A 13538-nucleotide genomic window follows, 5' to 3' on the forward strand; every position below is an offset into this window, starting at 1 on the left:
TTTTTATCAGGTGATATAAAAACTAGTCTATAATAAAAATGGTTTTTAAAAGTCAAGTTAGTCTATTCCAATGTGATTGACCTTTAAAAATCTATAGTATGAAAAGCTAACCGAAGACATAACATTACCTTTACTTTAGATTGTCTCCAGAATTTTGGTTATAATGGGGAGGTACAAGGAATCCACACAGAGCTAAACCTTCCAAGTACAGTATCATTAAGAGTCCATTTCAAGTCAGATTGCTTTTATTTCACTTTTCCTGTCTGTAGTAGAATGACTCTCTTGCACCCTAATGTGTGAATCCAAGACATTAGAATCACTCTTGCCACCTGCATGGTTTTGTTTATTACCAAAGAAAGATAATTGGCTCAAAGTTTACAGACAACTTTGCTTTTCTTAATTCCCCTTCATAGCATTGCTCTTAAAAAGAGAAGATACTTATTTTTTAAATTTTCTACTTATTTTATTAGCAATGTCTCTGCATTGAATCAATACCTTATACTCTGTTTTATTACTGGAATGACTTTTACACCACCCACATCTGATATTGCTCATAATATCTTCCTGAAGTACTTTTGGATATCACATCAGGCATGGGTGATTTGTAGCTCTAAACAATTGTCAGTGTAGATATTAGTTGACTACACCGGGCTTTTACAGCTGAAGCCTCATGTTTAATATCCAGAAGTTCATACTCTGAAACTCAACAGGGTGCTAACACCTGCCATCAAAATTCATGTTGTGAGAATAACATTGTAATTTTGAATAAATATGTCCTGCTTATTAATTAAAATTCTTCTGTGCACAAAGCATATTATTACTAAGTTTTTCTCCAGCTCATGAGTCATAATACTGAGATGATTATTTTTGAGATTAATTATTTTTAAATATTGCAAAGTTTAAATATTGCCTATTGTGCTCCATCTACAGAATTCTGTTGTGTGTGAGTAAGTTTTAGATAAAGTTTATCAAATGATAATATGCTGTTTTTACATGGGCTCTCATTAACCTTGACAAATTTTCTCATTCCATGTTAAAATAGAGCATAGTAAGAAAAACAAAACTGCAAAGGAAAAACTTAGTACAACTATGCTAGTTATTTTTCAGTTATCCCTCCACATTCCCTCTCTGTCTCTTCCTGTGGAATAAGGACACCAGTGGGGCTTTGCTTTGTTCTGGCTTCTGGTTGAGCGGAGCTAATGAGAGGACCTAGCTGGAGTTACTGGACAGAAGGAACAAGAGGTCCGGGTTTTATTTTCAAGCAACTTCCTGACAGACCCACAGTATATCAAAGGCTGTGTTCCTTCCCAAGGTCACAGTTTTTGAAGATCCTTTGGAATAGCTTCAGTGTTTTCTAGTTCTCAGTAAACTCTCCTATCTCTTTCATTCCTTCAGGAAGCAGACTGAGAACCAGTCTTCTACAGCTATTCCTATCAGAATCATCTCCCATGTTGGTTTCATTACCTTGCCTATGTCTTTAAATTGGCCTGTTGGCAGTTTCTCTTTGGTCACTATTGTGAGTGTGCCATCTTTTCCTGCTAATATCTGTTAGATAAAGGTAGAAAAGTGCAGAAAACAGACCAGCACTCCAGTCAGTATTTGCTGGATTTGAGCTCTGGTTCTGCTGCTTCCTAACATTGTACCACAGGCAAATGTCTTGTTCTTCCTGGACACCAATTTCCTTCAACTCTGCAATAAAAGGCAGTTAAACCAGTTACTGAACTCTAAAAATTCTATATTCTGTGCGCAATTTCAGGTTAGAAATGGCTATCTTCATGATGTAATATTAAGAAACTCTTTAGTCATTTTGTTGAGGAGAGGAACAAAACAATCTAGTGGATGTGTCAGAACTTAATATCATCCATTAGCTTAGGGGACACAATTTACATATTGAAATTGCCTGATGTTGGATGTTTCTACATTGCTTGTTTAGTCTTTTTTTTCTTTTTCATTTTTGATGTAAATGCTATCAAGATAGAGATACTTTGCCTGTCAGTTCTGTTGAAAGAATCCTATCTACAATCAGGTTGGTCTGTAATTGGCTTTAAGTGAAGCATTCCCTGTTACATATTTCAATTAGGCATTAATTTAGATATAAAAAGTGGTTATTGGGCTGGGGATTTAGCTCAGTGGTGCTGCCACCTGCCCCACAAGCGCAAGGACCCAAGTTCGATCACCGGTACAAAAAAAAAAAAAGAAAATTCACTCTCTATGGGGCCGGGGATTTAGCTCAGTGGTTTGGCTGTCTGTTGTGCAAGCACAAGGACCCAAGTTCAATCCCAGTTACCAAAAAAATAAATAAATAAATAAATAAAAATAAAAAGTGGTTATTTTGGTTCTTACTCTACTTCTGTTTAAAAGGGAGGTACTTTTGAAGTCTCACTCCCTGGCAAAAACTTATCTGCTCTCTTCTTTTGTCCCTTAGACAACATACTTCTCCCCAGTTTCCTTGTTGTAGACTGAAGGAAAACTCATAGAAGTGAGCAAAAGTGAAACCACAATGATTACTGTAGTTATGAAGCCTGAATGTTCCAATAATTCCTTTTGTTTTTCTTTAAAATATTTTATTACTTATAAATGGTGTAGTGGTACAAATAACATAATCTTACAAATTTATTAATATATCTTGATTGATTTTTTTTACTTCTTTTTAATAATTGATTAATTTTATTGGTATGTTTTAGATGTAGGTAATGATCACACCCATCATAGGATACTGGTACCTGTACTTAATATATCTTTTTTGTTTTGTTTTGTTTTGTTTTAGTCATGAAGTATATTGGTACATTTTAGGTATATAATATGATGGCATTCATCATTAGGTATTTGTATCTTTACATGATATATCTTGGTTCTTGTTGTTTTTCCCCATTCCCCTACCCTGCCATCTACCCCTCCACACCCCCCTATTTACAAAGACTTTGTTTACATTTTTTCTTTTTCTCATATTTATTCCTTTCCCTTCTTTCTTTTTCCCCACCCCTTCCACTTCCTTCACTGTTGAAACTTTTCTTCCTATATCAAATTATCTATTATAAATTTTGATCCTTGTTTACACTTTCAGTTTCTCACACCAGACAAACTATTTGGTATTTACACATGTGGGTCCTATTTATTTCACTTAAGAGTATGGCCTCAATGTGCATCCATTTTTAGGTATAAATGTCTCTAATTTCCAATTCTTTATGGCTGAGTAGTACTCCATTTCATAAAAAAACCCACATCTTCCTTATCCAGTCTCCAGTTTATGGGCAAGGGCTGTTGTCAAGATTTAGCTATTACAAAATGTGCCTCTATAAACATGGACACACATATATCACTGTGGTATGATTCTTTTAATTCTTGTGGGAAGATACCTGGCATGGGATGAGGTGGGTCAAATGAAACCTCTAATCCTCGTTTTTTGAGGTATCTCCATACTGATTTCCACAGTGGTTGCACCAGTCTACAATCCTATCAAAAGAGGAGAAGGGTAACTTTCTCCCCTCATCCCTGTCAGCAATTGTTAAAGGTTGATTTCTTGATCGCAGCCATTCTTTCTGGAGTGAGGTGAAATCTCAGGTTTGTTCTCATTTGCATCTCTCAGATAACCAGTGAAGTTTAACATTTTTTCATATGATTATTTGCTTTTTCTCCTTCTTTCTCTCAGAAATGTCTGTTCATTTCAGATGTCCATTTTTGGATTGGGTTTTTAAATTTGAGAGATCTGATTTTTTAAGTTCCTTATATATTCTGAGAAGTAGACCTTTGTCTAAGGAAATGCTGGTAAAAATTTTTTCCACATTGTGGGTTGTCTCTTAACTCGGTGGTTTTTTCTTCTGCGCAGAAGCTTTCTAATAAGAAGAGATCCCAATTGTTGATTGTTTATGCTAGTTCACAAGCAAGTAAGGTTTTGTTCATAAAATCTTTTCCTATGCCAATGTCTTCAAGAGTTCTACCTAACATCTCTTCCATCAGATTTAGAGTTTCTGTTTTAATATTTAGATCTTTGATCCATTTCAATTTTAGTTTAGTCCATGGTGAGAGCTATAAGTTTAGTTTTAATCTTTGGCAAGTTGAAACCCAATTTCTCCAGCATCAGTTATTAAAGAGGCTATGTTTTCTCCAGTGATGGTGTTTTTCTGGAGATGTTTCTGCATCTTCTAATCTGTTCCACTGATTCTCAGGTCTGTTTCTTTGCCAGTACCATGTTGTTTTTATCACAGGAGCTTTGCAGTGTACTTTCAAGTTGGGAATTGTGATACCCCTGCCTTGTCTTTGTCGCCTAAACAGGCTTCCATTCTAGATCTCTTCTTGTTCCAAATCAATTTTTGGATTGTTTTCTCAAGGTCCATGAAGTAAGCTGTTGGAATTTCAATTGGGATTGCATTGAATCTATACAGAAGTTTTGGAAGTATGGCCATTTTCACTATATTGGCTCTTCCTACCCAGGAACAAGGGATGTCTTTCCATTTTCTGATATCATCTCTGATCTCTTTTTTCAGAGTGCTACTGTTTTCAGGGTAGAGGTCTTTCATTTCTTTTATTACATTGGTTCCTAGATATTTCATTTTTTGGATGTTATTGTGAAAGGAGTTGTTTCTTCAGTTCCTTTTTCAATGACTCTGTTGTTTCTGTATGGGAAGCCTATTGATTTTTGTGTTTTGGCTTTGTATCCAGCTACTTTACTGAAGTTGATTATTAAATCTATAAAACTTTTGCTGGCATTCTTGGGGCCTTCTATATGGAGTATCCTGTCTTCTGCAAATGAGGACAATTTGACTTCTTCATTTCCTATCTTTATTCCTTTTATTTCTTTGTCTTGTCTAATTGCTATAGCTCTTTTCAGAAGTATGTTGAACAGGAGTGGTAATAGAGGACATCCTTGTCTTTTCCCTGATTTTAGCATGAAGGATTTCAGTTTTTGACTATTTGTTATGATGATGGCAGTTTGTTTTTCATAGATGGCTTTTACCAGGGTAAAATAAAGACCTTCTAATCCAATTTTCTGTAGGGTTGTTATCCTGAATTGGTGTTGGATTTTGTCAAATGCTTTTCCTGCATCTACTGAGATGTTCATATGGTTTTTGTCCTTGGATTTATTAACATAGTGCATTACATTTATTGATTTGTGTATGTTGAACCATCCCTGCATCCCTGGGATGAATCCCATTTGGTGGGGATATATATTCTTCTGGTAATCTATTCAATTCTGTTTGCCAGTATCTTATTGAACATATTTATTAGAGAGATTGGCCTACAGTTGTCTTTTTTGATTGTAAACATATATATCTCTGCGGTATGATTCCTTCATTCTTTTGGGAAGATACCCAGCAGAGAAATAGCTCAGTCAAATGAATCCTGTAATCCTAGTTTTTTCAGTTATCGTTATATTGATTTCCATAGTGATTGCACCAGTCTGCATTGCAGTTGACAATGGAGAGAAGGGTTCCCTTCTCCCCACAACCCTGCCAGGATTTTTTATGTGTTAATTTCTTTTTTTTAAGTTTATTGGTACATTTTAGGTATACAATACAGTTACATTCATCATTGGGATCTTGTATCATTACATGAGTCTTTTGGTTCTTATTTTTTCCCCATCCCCCTGCCCTCCCTTCACCCCCTCCACCCTTCCCTATTTGCAAAGACTTTGTTTCCATTTTTTTCCTTTTCTCATATTTTTTTCTTTTCCCTTTTTTCCTTTCCCCTAGCCCTCCCACTTCCCCTGCTCCTATAGACCTTTTCTTCCTATTACACAATATCAATTATACATTTTTAAATTACAATATCAAGATCTAGGAGACATTACCACAGATTTTACAGAATTTAAAAGGATATAGAAAGCATATTACAAAAATCTTTTTTGAAATAAATTTGACAACTTCTAAGAAGTACCTTGGAAAACAAATTAATGAAACTAACTCTGAAGAAAATATAAAATTTGAATAGCACCTATTAAAGAAAATATATTCCTAGCTTGAAAACCTACCTATATGACAACAGCAGGCTCATAAACATTTTAACTGATAAATTATATCAAACAATTAAAGCAGAAAAAAGAAGGAACACTTCTCCCCTCATTTGAGGAACTCAACATTGTGCTAATCCTAAAACTGGATAAAGATAATAGAAGAAAAAAGTATGAACATAGATAGAAATTTGTTTAACAAAACAAACTATTAGAAGTCAGATCTGGCAGGATGTAGAAAGTGGTTTTGTCATAGGGATGGCAGTGTTGGTTCAGCATTGGAAGATCCACCCCCAAAAGTCATCATTTTAACAGAGGAAAGGAAAAAGGCATATGATCCTGTCACTAGTTGGAGAGAAAGTATTGGACTAAATTCTACAGCTGTTCATGGTAAAAGCTATCAGGAGACTAGAAGTAGAACAGAAACTTCTCAACAGATTAAAGACATGTACTGCATACTTTCAGTGAGAATGTCTTATATGAATGGAGAAGATACAATGCTTTCTCTTTAAAGTGGGGAACAAGGGCAGATATGCTTACTCTTTATTTGTCCATTAAACTTTGAAACCTAGGCCCCACCAAAATAGTCTGGCAATAAAATGACACAATTAGGATAGGGTTGGCAAGGTAGAAGTAAAATCTTTATATGTAGATGAAATGATCATCTACAGAGAAAATACTAAGAAATCTCTAGGAGCCCCTAGAACTTGTATTTGAATTTAGCAGGATTAGAAAACACAAGGTATATATAAAAATTCAGGTCTGTGTATATGTGCTATAAATGAAGAATTGGATATTGAAATTTAAAAGTTATGTAGGAATATAAAGGACTTAGAAAAGTTAAAAAAAGACAAAAACCAGTGTTGAAAGACATTTAGTACCTAATTTTAAGACTTCTTCTAAAGTTACAGTAATCAAGGCAGTGTTGGTGTAAGGAAAGATATATAGATCATTTGAATAAAACAGAGAATCTAGAAATTGAACCACACATATATGGTCCACTGAATTTTGAAACATTATTTAACATTAGCATTTTATAGAATGTAAACTCAATTCAAGAGCCGAGGAAGAGATAGTGTTTTCAGCAAACAGCATTAAAATACCTGGTATCTGTATATAAAAAATTAAACTCAACCCTTTATTTCCGTACATGAAAATAACTTGAAGAGATCTGTGAACCTAAATATGAAAGCCTAAAAGTATAAAACTTTAAGAAGAAATTATAAGGGAAAATATTTATGAATTCAGGGTAGGCAAGATCTACCTAGGATACAAAAAACATGATGTATAAAAGAAAAAGAATTGATGAGATTCCATCAAAATTTAGAACTATAAATGACATCATTAAAATGAAAAGTAGTCCTGAAACAGACCATATTTACAATGCATATAGCCTATGACCAGAATATATAAAGAACTCTTACAGCTCATTAAGATACAACCCAATTAAAAAGTAGACATAAGATGATAAATAGCCAGTATAGCACAAGGAAAGGTGTGCAACTCTAGAATCAGAAAAATACTAATCAGTACAATAACAAGATTGAATTATACACTCATTAGGGAGATGAATTTCAAAGTTTTAAAAGCCTTGTCATGACTTTTTCTTTTTGTTGGATTCTCCCCCTTTGCATTTAATTTGTCACGCCCAATGGATACATTCTGCTGGGTTTCCTGGGGTTGTGATCCTCAGTGTCTTTTCCTAGGGTATTGTCTAAAATTTTTTAGAGTCGCTGTTTGGTATTCATGAAGTTCCTGAGGTGCTCTTTATCATTAAAGTATCTTTTTTCTTCATCAATTTTGAAAAACAGTTTTGCAAGGTACATCAATCTGGGTTGGAGGCAGTTTTCCTTTAGGGCTTGAAATACATCACTCCAAGATCATCTTGCCTTGAGGGTTTGCATTGAGAAGTCTGCTGTGATTTTGATGTGCTTTCCTTTGTATGTGACTTGTTTCTTTTCTCTCACTGCTTGTAGAATTTTGTTCTTCTGTTGCATTTCTGGAATCCTACCTAGTATATGCCTATGTGTAGATTTTTTTTTGATCAAGGCTATTTGGAGTCCTATGTGCCTCACTTATCTGCGTGTCAAGTTCTTTTCTCCTTGGGAAGTTTTCTGCCATCACTTCTGTGAACAGTTTTTTTATGTCACCTGCACTCTCTCCTCTTTCTTCACTGACTCCAATCAGTCTTATATTATTCTTCTTTGCATCGTCTAGCAGCTGCTGCATTGATTTCTCGTGTTCCCTTACAATTTTACGGCAATTTTTCTTTTCCTCCTCACTAATTGCAATCTTATCTTCTATATCTGAAATTCTATCCTCACATTGATTCATTCTGCTATGCAGACTTTCAATGGTGTTTTTAATCTCCTGGAAATCTGTTTGTATCTGTTTTATGGATTCCATTTGTTTCCTATGTTGGGATTCCATCATGTTCCTCAGATCTTCTATTTCTTTATCTGTGTCCTCTCTAGATTTATTAATCATGCCTTGCACCATGAGCACAATCTTTGCTGTTATCTGAGAAATTATTTCTGATTTCATTTTTCCCAGATCCTCTTTTGTTGCCAGTTCAGAGAGTCCAGGTGGTTGAGTATCAGATTCTTCCATCTCGTTTCCCTTTGGGGTTGCTGTAGGTGATCTGAAAATCTGTTTTTGAGGCTTGTTTATGTATCTTCTCATTTCCACGGGTGGGAAGTGTGCTTCTGGCACCTGTGTGTCTCAGCTTCTCTGCTCCAGGAGCCTGGGATGGCAGAAGGGGAGCTTCCTTCCAGGTGCTGGGACCAGCTCAGCTTATCTGCCCTAGGAGCTTGGGATGGCAGCAGGGCAGGGGAGTTTCCTTCTGGGTACTAATATGGGCTCACCTTCTCTGCCCCTTGGTTAATTTGTTGATAGCAGCTGTTCTTTCTGTGTGACATGGAATCTCAGGGTTATTTTCATCTGCATCTCTCAAATGACCGGTGGTGTTGACCAAATTTTTTTATGTTTATTTGCTGCTTTTTCTTCTTTGTCTGAGAAATATTTGTTCATTTCAGATGGCATTTTTGAATTTGGTTATTATATTTGGGAGTTATGATTTTTTTAAAGTTCTTTATATATTCTAGATAGTCTGAGGAACAGCTGATTACAGTTTTTCCCACCTTATACATTGTCTTTTAGGTCTGTTGGTGTTTTCTCTTGCAGTGCAGAAGCTTTTTAATAAGATGAGATTCCAGTTGTTTATTTTTTTGTGCTAGTTCCCATGTTACTGAGGTTTTGTTCATGAAATCTTTCCTATGCTAATATCTTCAAGAGTTTTACCTAACTTAGCTTCCAGCAAGGTTAGTGTTTCTGTCTTAATATTTATATCTTAAACCCACTTTGTTTCTAGTTTAGTGCATTGTTAAAGATAGAGGTCTGGTGTTAATTTTTGGCAGGTTGAAATGCAGTTTTTCCAACACCATTTATTAAAGAGGTTACCTTTCCTCCAGTGAGGATGCTTGGCTCCTTTGCCAAAAATGAGGTAGCTGAGTATGGCTGGAGTTGTTTCTGCATCTTCTAATCTATTCCACTTGTCCTCAGGTCTGTTTCTTTGTCAGTACCATGATGTTTTTATCACAGTGGCTTTGTAGTATAGTTTCAAGTTAGGGATTGTGATCTTCCCTGTCATGTCTCTGTAGTTATCTGGGAAATTATTTCTGTTTTAAATTTTCTAGAGTGTCATTCATCTGTATTTTTACTTCCTGTGCTATCAGTTTAGGGTGCCCAGGTGGTTGATTATCAAATTTTTCCACCTCATTTCCCCCAGAATTTGCCTGTGCTGAGCTGGAAGTCTGGGTTTGTGCTTTGTTTAGGTATCTTCTCATTTCTATTTTTGTTGTTGATTCTGTTTTTGGTTTAATTCCTGTGTTGATACTTCAATATTGCCTATTCTAAGTATCTTTGTTGCTTGGATTTAGAACCCTTATGCAATGCCTGCTTCTCAGAGGTGTCTTCCAGATATAGCTGGTCTTTAGGTTTTGAGTCTCTATTGACTCTTAGGCAATCTCGTTTTCAGTATACCAGGAAGAACAACTGATTAGATCAGTCAAAACATCTTAGCCCAAGTGATACAATCATCAAAAACAATAGCATCAAGCAGGGCTTAGAAAATGACAATTTGTGATAGCTATTAATCTATCACCTGTAACCATGTGAATTAAATCAAAATTGATGACCAGCCACAACTATGTTTAAAGTGAATAAACTCTTCAATGTAGCAACTTAGCCGGGGATTTAGCTCAGTGGTTCCGGCGCCTGCCTTGTAAACGCAAGGTCCCACGTTCGATCCCCAGTACCAAAAAAAAAAAAAAAAAAAGCAACTTTACCCTCTAGGATGAGGACTCAGAAGGAGGTGGGGCGGGGAGGGATAAATAGGTAGAAGGACAGGGAAAGGTTAGCAGTGAGGCCAGAGGACACAGGAAGGTCATGTAGAATTTGGGAAACTGTTGAAGACAAGAGGAAAAGACAAACAAAGAACAAGAACAACCTAACAGCAATAAGGAAGCTAGAAACTGTATTTACTTTCCTATAAAACTAATGACAATTGAGAGAAGGAAAAAGAGAGAAGAAAAGAAAAACAAAGAAAAAAGAAATCTGAATTAGGACAGGAAAAGGAACAAAAAGGAGAGAGATGAAGAAATAGGTGGGAAAAAGGAGGGAGAGAATAAGAGAGAGAGAAAAAGAAAAAAGAAAAAGAAGAAAAAAGGAAAAAAACAAATTTGAAAAAAATTTTAAAAATAAAAATTAAAAAAAGAGAAAAATAACTTTGAAAAAAATAAAAATAAAGGGCCTCCTTCAGGGTAAGTCTCCACTGTTACAATAGACAACATGGGCTGCAGTGTGCAGATCTAAGTCAATTAGTCTCAGCAAGCTAGCAGCAGTCCACTGAGATTAAGGCTGATTTCTGGCTGCTAGGTACTAATTGAGCTTGCTGACTTCCTGCTGGATTGAACTCTACAAGATTTTACTGCAGGTTCCAGCTGCCTTTCCCGTGAACATAGTCCAAGTTTGAATGGGAGGTAGTGATTCCTCCAACTTACCAACTATGGTGGTCTAGTGTGCCTTTATTGCAGAGATTTTCTTCACTTTTCCAGTGGGCTTCAATTTTCATCAAGGAGCCTCAGAGAGGCCCTCTCTCTCTGTTGTTCACTTCTGCTTTATCTTCTGGAGCTCAGAACAATGACCTTTATGACTCTCTGTGCCTCTGCTTTTGTGAACCCAAGTACCAGTGTAGCCCAGAGGCCAAAGGCAGTGGGGGATATGGAGGATGGCAGCTGGAGGCCCAGGGCAATGAAGCTCCTCAGAGGCCCAGGAAGGCCTGGAGAGCAGTGCTGGTGGTGGCCCATGAGGCTCAGCTCCTCCTCTACTCTGATCTTTATAATTTCCTCCCTTGTATGAGCTTTGGGTTTGTAGTCCTCTTCTTTGTCTAGAAGCTTGAGGTTCAGCATCAGGTTGGTTCTTTGAGCTCGCTCTGTTTTCCTAATGTGAGTATTCACTGCTATGAATTTCCCTCATAAGACTGCTTTCATTGTGTCCCATAAATTCTTACATGTTGTATTGGCATTGTCATTTAATTGTAGAAACTGTCTGATTTCCTCTTTAATTTTCTCTGTGACCCATTTGTTGTTCAGGAGGGTATTGTTCCATTTCTGTTTATGAAATTCTTTTGGTGTCTTTTGCCATTGATCTCCAGTTTTATTGCACTATGACTTGCTAATATACAGAGGTAACTTCAATCGCTTTACAATTACTTAAACATGTTCTATGAGCAAATATGTGATATATTTTGGAGAAGGACCTATGTGCACCTAAAAAAAAATGTGTATTCTGATTTTGTGGTGAGGAACACTATATAAACATCTGTTAAATCCAGTTGTTCAAAAGTTTGGTTGTGTTCTAGTATTGTCTTGTTTATTTTTTGTCTAGTTGATCTATTTGTGATACTGGGCTATTGAAGTGCCCTACTATTATTGTATTAGTGCTCATTTGATTTTTCATGGCCATTAATATATATTTTATACATTTGGGTGCACTAGTTTTTGATGCATAAATATTGATGATTGTCATCTCTTCCTCTTGAATTGTTCCCTTTACAAGGGTGTAGTGTCCTTCTTTGTCTCTCTTAATCATTGTGGGTTTGAAATCCATTTAATCTGCAAATAGGATAGCTAGTCCTGCTTTTTTTCAGGTTCCTTTACCATGGAGTATTGTTTTTTACCCTTTAACTTACAGTGTATGAGTTTCTTTTTGAATTAAGTGTGTTTCTTGTATGCAGCATAGTGTTGGATCTTGCTTCTTGACCCATTCTGCCAGGATATTTCTTATGATTGGTGAATTGAGACCATTAACATTGATGTTTATAACTGATATGTTTTGACTTATCTCTGCCATGACCTTTTCTTGTTAGTTCCCCTGCTTCCTTTGTATTTATTTTCTTCTCTTGCCTGATGGATTTATTTTGTTGTATTTTGTGGGGTTGTGACCCTCATTGTCTTTTTCTAGGATATTGTTTAAAAATATTTTGGAGTGCTGGTTTGATATTCATGAAGTTCCTCAGGTGCTCTTTGTCATGAAAGTATCTTATTTCTCCATTGATTTTGAATGATATTTTTGAGTGATATTTTTGAGTGATATTTTTGGAGTCTACATCAACCTGGGTTGGAAGTTGTTTTCTTTTAGGGCCTGAAATACTTCACTCCAGTCTCTTCTTGACTTGAGGGTTTGTGTTGAGAAGTCTGCTGTGATTCTGATGGACTTTCCTTTGTATGTGATTTGTTTCTTTTTCCTAACAGCTTGCATATTTTGTTCTTCTGGTGGGTTTCTGCAATATTGACTATTATTATATGGCTAGGTGTAGATTTTTTTTGATCATAGCTATATGCCTCACTTATCTGTACGTCAAATTCTTTCCCCCTGTTTGGGCAGTTTTTTGCCATTACTCCTGCGAATGAGTTTATGTCATCTGCACTATCTCATGTGTCTTCATTGACTTTTAGGTTATTCTTCTTTGCAACATCTAGCAACTGATGTATTGATTTCTTGTGGTCCCTTGCTATTTTTAAGAAATCTTTCTTTTCTTGGTCACTAATCACAATCCTGTCTTCTATATTTAATATTATGTTCTTACATTGGCTCATTCTTCTGTTTAAACTTTCAGTGGAATTTTTAATATCCTGGATATGTGTTTGCATCTGTTTTATGGATTCAATTTGTTTCCTCTGCTAGGATTCCATCATGTTCCTCAGCTCCTCTATTTTTTTTTATCTATGTCAGTTCTAGAGTTATTAATTCTGTCTTTTACTGTGGACAAATGTCTGTTGTTATCTGAGAAATTATTTCTGATTTTATTTTTTCCAGATCCTTTTTTCACCAGTTCAGGTGAAGTTGAGTTTCATAGCATTCCATCTCATTGCCCCTTGGTATTGCCTTTGGTGATCTGGATGTTTCATTTTGAGTCTTATTTAGGTGTCTTCCAATTTCAACAGATGCAGTCTTCTGTGCCTTTATTGAGGTGACTCTGCTCACCCAGTGTTCTTCAATTCTCAACAAGTCTCAGAGATGTCTGCTTTCT

The 13538-nt window shown here is 35.9% G+C and overlaps 1 protein-coding gene across 12 annotated transcripts in view; it reads left to right on the top strand.

Moving 5' to 3' along the window:
• Nucleotides 1-13538, top strand: part of Ctnna3 (catenin alpha 3) — a 1794873-nt gene that overhangs the window by 1172335 nt on the left and 609000 nt on the right. The window lies entirely within an intron of this gene.

The sequence above is a fragment of the Heterocephalus glaber genome, unplaced genomic scaffold (assembly GCF_053883595.1).
Source record: "Heterocephalus glaber isolate CG9 unplaced genomic scaffold, H.glaber_assembly_v1.0 deba00001497, whole genome shotgun sequence".
NCBI lineage: Eukaryota > Metazoa > Chordata > Mammalia > Rodentia > Bathyergidae > Heterocephalus > Heterocephalus glaber.